Raw genomic sequence first — 5,292 nt, 5'->3', positions numbered from 1 at the left:
TGGTGCTGGCCCCTACCCTGGGGGTCTTTAAGAAGAGGCTGGATGCCTACCTGGCTGGACTCATTTGAGTCCCGTTTCTTGTTTTTGGGGTTTTTGTTGTTCTCCCGCCCTGGCGGGGGGTCGGGCTAGAAGATCTACTAGGTCCCTTCCGACCCTTAATCTATGAAACTATGAAACTATGAAACTATCAATTGGCCCAGAGGACTGCTTCACATCTATTGGCCATCAGCCAATAGATTCTCCATACCAGAGGTTTGACTTCTCACATTTGGCATATCCATTTCCGAGGAGACTTTATCAATTCTAGTGGAGCAATCATAACATCTGGAAGAAAAGAACTCTTTCTGTTCTTGGCTTTTTGATCAGAATCTGATGGGAAGTGCCCCAGTCATAGCTACTTTGCATTTGTTTTCTGCCTAAACCTCTCAGATATTGTAAGTGAAAGAATGCCCCCATGTGTGATGCATTCTTTCACTTACAATATCTGAGAGGCCTGATTCAGTAATCGTTCTCAGAGCTCCACACAAAACAGAAAAAGGTCATTGCAATATATATTTGTCCAATAGTTCAAAGGTTAGTGTTCTCACCCAGGATGTGGGAGACTTAAGCCAAATTCCTTTCTTTACCTGAAGGGATTCAAAACCACACCTTCCATAAGAGTTCCCTGACCATCGAGCTACAGGCTCTTTGGATGCAGGGGTGGAGAAGCCTGACTCAGTCTTTCTTCTTGAAGCTGTTCCATTTTGCAAGGAATTAAATATTCATTGAGTCAGAGAGAAAAAGATCAAGAATGAACATGCCTTTCTAGCATAGTGGTTAGATGCTTTCACTAATCTATGCAACAAAGGATGTTTATGTATTTTATCTAATAACAGGTTAATAAAAAATCTATAAACCTTTATTGGAGCAGGCAGTGGAAGTCATTTTTGCCACCTCTCCAGTAAATGTCCTAAGTATAGGCCAGAGAGCTACGCTAACTCTTTCGTTCTCACTCTGGTCCAATGAAAATTTAATTACTTCATGCAGAGTGGAACAGCTTCAACAGGAAGCATTAAGAGCCTCACCCAAAATAGCCTATAGTTTGGTGGTTAGGGAGAGCTCCTGGGAGATAGGTGATATACTTTTGAATTTGCTCAGAGGAAGGAAGTGAGTCCAGGCTCTGTTATTCATGAAGCTAACAAATAAAAAAGGCACAGGCTCCCTTCCCCATATTTTGAAAGGATGGACTGACCCTTGCTTGCTTTGTAAAAGAAAGTGTGTAAGGCTAAGGACCCTAGCCCCAGGACAGGGTTTAAGGTGAGAATCTTGAGTGGAGGAACATACCTCCCTGTAGCCCAAAGACAGGTTATAGGCAAACTGTAGCAGCATCAAATGGGAAGAGGGAACTGCTGCTCTCAGCATAATGAAGTGGGGGGGGGGGCAGTAGCAACTGGGTCATCAGTCCTGGCTGCCACTCTGGGGAGTGGGCAAATGAATAGAAGTAGCTGCGATGCTACATCAGCCACTGCTGTACTGCGGGCAGTGCAGTAATGCTGCCTGACCCATGTGTCACTGTGCCCAGGTCACTTGGCATCACATTATGCCTCTGGCTGCTTTAGTTCAAGGGTATTGTGGTATCAAATTCATCCAGGTCATGTTGTGCATGCAGGGCCCAGGCTAGACTGGCCCTAGGGACTGGATTCAGTGTGCAAAGCCAGTCTGTGGGCCCAATCAAGATCAATCTGGATCCAGTAGAGCCAGTCCAGAGATGGAAGGATCCACAGAATGATGTAGATATGAATTTCACAGGCTGAAGAGGATCTCGAACTAGGACTCTCACTAGGTAAGTGCTCAAACCACATACCCCATGCCTCTTGAATTCTTGCTTGCCCTATTACCCAACTTCAATTTTAGGGGTAGAAACCTAGGCTGTTTCTTGAAAAGCAGATGTGCATGTGAATTTCCCACACTGCAGAGGATCTAGAACTAAGCCACCTACTGCATAAGTGCTCAAACCACTGGGTTCCATCAGTCAGTTGTGTGCCAACCCTCCAAACAGGACTAGATGTAGTGTACTGTAAGCGAGCAATACTTGCCTAATGTACAGCTTGAGACAAGTGCTTAAGCTTCCAGGAGGGGTAAGAGTTCAGACACCCACTAAAGGCTACATCTAGGCATGACTAGGCTTTTGGAATCATTCTGTGGATGCCCTTGACTCTTTCCAGTCTCTGAAAGAGCAAACTGGATCACTTTCTAGGGCTGAGGTACCACTATATTTTAGACACCAAAATATAGGTAGCTCTTAAACTAAAAAGGATCCAGCCTGAGAGGCCTTTCTGTACATTTAGTCCACCTCTCATATAGTCCATTGAACATCTGCAATGACTAAAAGTAACTACTAAGCCTGATTGAAAGCTGGGTCCAAGAGAGCAAATGTTCCATATCTCCTTACAGTTTCCTGGCACATGTCCTCCCCTTGGGCTATCTTTAAAGCTATCAACAAATAAATGGAACTAGTTACCCTATTAGGTCAGGTAAGAGAAGAAGTACTTTAATTAAGTAATAAAGTATGACAGACTCTGCAGAGTGTTGATTCATTTACACTTCATACACATTTCCTAAGTACCTGAACAGGGCATTAATCAAAAGTACTGTATCCTCTAAAGTATTTTATTTCTATTATAAAATAGACTATCTATTAAAGAAAAGTTATTAATGTTTAAATATATTCTTATACCACATTAAGTTGTTCATAAAGAATATTCTTTCAGTGTTTCTTAATAGTTCCTTTCAGCTTTTAGGTTTCTCCAACCTCCATGTTCTCCTTACAGCCTATCCAGGGACAATGGTTCAGTAATGCCAGCTCTAAATGTTCAAAAGTCATGAGTCAGACCTCAAAAATCTTGAGCATTTTAAAAATAATATTTGGGTCCTTTTTGGGTACCATTTGCTTTTTAGCCCTTGAGCCATGCTTAAGATCAAATTTGCAAGATTTTCTCTACAAGCACAAGACATAGATATTTACTTTATTTTTTTTTCATGAAAGCCAATATTTCCACATAAACCTAGTATTATAGGAATTGAGAATCAATGATGAAACACCAAATTTCAGAATATTTACAATGAAATTAAGAGATTTGATAAAACTGTGGATGTCTACATGACTCCAAAGTGCTCTGGGGAGCGCCAGTCTCAAGCACACACCACCCACTCAGGCCCAATCCCTTTCTGTGCATGGGAAACACAGCCAGCATTCTCCTGGTCTCTGTTGCAGGTTCAGGGAAGGGTGGGAGACAGAAGCCATCAAGTCAGCTTCACTGTCTTATTTCTGGGTTTGGCTCTTGCAAAGTGAAAATGGGAGTGGGTGGGTGGAGCATGTTCAACAGCTGTGCTCTAGAGAAAGGTGCAGAGTGGTATAGACATAATCTGTGAGTTTTGCCAAGACTGGTCTTATGATTGTAACAAAGAACCCCTGCCTCTATTACTAAGAAGGAGGGGCAAGCTGCAGGGGGCCTGAGGGCAAAGCAGCAGTGGGTGTGAGCTGCCTAGGAGAAAGGAGCCAGAGGCTGGAAAAGGACAGGTTTCTGATAGCAGAATTAACAGCACCTGGACTTTGGGAGGGGAGCAGGAGGCAGGGTCACTTGACTGGAAGGAGGCTGGGCTTGGGTCATATAAGCCCAGCCTCTAGTTAGGGAATGAGTAGTGTGGCCCTGTGTGCTACAGGAAATGGAGCTCCCAGTAACAACTTGTTGCAGCCTGGAGTCAAGCCAACCCATGAGAGGTACCTAGGGCTTGGGAAGGGTTTTTATTTGTGTCAGGACCAGTTAGGTTGGGGTTTTTTTGGTTTGTGGCTATAGAGGATGAGGAGGCCATGGGAAGGGTGCCTGGGAGGCACTCCCACTGTCAGGGACAGGAGCCAGACCCAACCTGAGGAGGCTGAGGCTGGTGGAGTGAAACTGGAGCCCCAGGAGGGGCTGCAGCAAAATCAGAGATGAGGCCTGGGAGCTGAGGTCTCACACCAGGACTGAGGGCTCAGTCAGAGAAAAAGGGGCCAAGGCCAGGATGGCTAGGCCCTAATATGTGCTTGGAGGCTTGAGGGAAGCACAGCCCCTCCTGCCCCCCCGACCATGAGCTCCATCTATCAGCAAGAACAGAACTGACAGATAAAGGGACCATAGGAGATCATCTCAGCCCCAAGGACTGCCTCTTCAATAAACAAAACAAAAACACCAAAGGCATGGCAGGTAAGAGACTGGAGATGAGATGGGGTCAGAGTGAGCCAGCAAGTGGGTCAGACCCTAGGACGCACCAGGTACTGGATTGACCCACAAGGCCCCTCATAATGACCTTTCGGTTTTATTTTGTATTGAAAACTGTAGCTCTATGCATGCTTTTCTTTGAATGAATAGGCTTTTTGCCATTTACTGCGAAGACTGCAGAGTTGGGTTCTATCCCACAGATCATGACCCCCTGTCTCGATGGTTTTACAAGCTGGATTCTTTCAATCTTCTTTAATGTTTCACCCTTATGCAAAACTTAAAGAATACTGTAACGCAGTGACTCCAAGTCCTCCTGGGGGCGCTGGCACCACAAATGCTAGGTCAAATGAAACATGGTCATGTTCTCAGACCTTCTAGGGCATGTCTACACATGTGTTTTAATGTTCTTTTATCTATTTTAGTGTCACAAAAAAAACTCTGCACTTCGCTAATGAGCATTTAAATAGGCTTATGAACCTTTTTCTAGTACCTCACTAAATGTAATACGCATTAGCAAAAGCACATTAACAAACCTTGGGGAAGTGAGGTGCCAGGCACCCAGCACTGACCAGTAACTCTGGAGAGGCCTCAAGCTGGGTGCCTAAACTTCAGCGAACCTGTTTAGAAAAGTAGGACTCTAGCTACTCAGGGGGATGGGGCTTCCCTACTCTTAGGGCTGTAAGGCACCTCCAGAGGTCATCTAATCCAGCATTTCTCAACTTGTAGGTCACGACCCGGAAGTTGCAAAAATATATGAAAGGGTCCTGACCAAACTTTAAAAATGGATTCTCCTTTAAAGGAGAATCGTGGCTTTTCCCTTGCAGGCTGGCAGAGCTCCCCCACACCCCGCTTCCTCCCACAGAGGGGCTGTGGCCTGGGGGCAGTGGGTCAGGAGTGAGGGGTCCTAGCACCAAACAAGTTGGGACCCACTGCTGGCATCCAGCCCCCTGCCCCAGGCAAGCCCTGCCCTATCTAACCAGCCCTGCCTGAGCCATGCAGGCTGCCCTCGGGCCTTTGTGGGGGCCTTTGGGCTCGCTGCCTCGCCTCGGGGCTC

The 5,292-nt window shown here is 45.7% G+C and overlaps 1 protein-coding gene across 1 annotated transcript in view; it reads left to right on the top strand.

Annotated features, from left to right (window-relative positions):
- The first annotated feature begins 3,694 nt into the window (after positions 1–3,694).
- The window catches only part of GABRB3 (gamma-aminobutyric acid type A receptor beta3 subunit), a 247,162-nt gene continuing 245,564 nt past the window's right edge, over positions 3,695–5,292 (top strand). Inside the window, exon 1 of the mRNA XM_019525478.1 lies at positions 3,695–3,760. The gene's annotated coding sequence lies outside the window, so the exon portion shown is untranslated. The remainder of the gene's footprint in view (positions 3,761–5,292) is intronic.

Source organism: Gavialis gangeticus, unplaced genomic scaffold (genome assembly GCF_001723915.1).
Source record: "Gavialis gangeticus isolate Ggan-Ray unplaced genomic scaffold, GavGan_comp1, whole genome shotgun sequence".
Classification (NCBI taxonomy): Eukaryota; Metazoa; Chordata; order Crocodylia; family Gavialidae; genus Gavialis; species Gavialis gangeticus.
The sequence above is the reverse complement of the archived record's forward strand: the minus strand, read 5'-3'. Positions and strand labels throughout refer to the sequence as shown.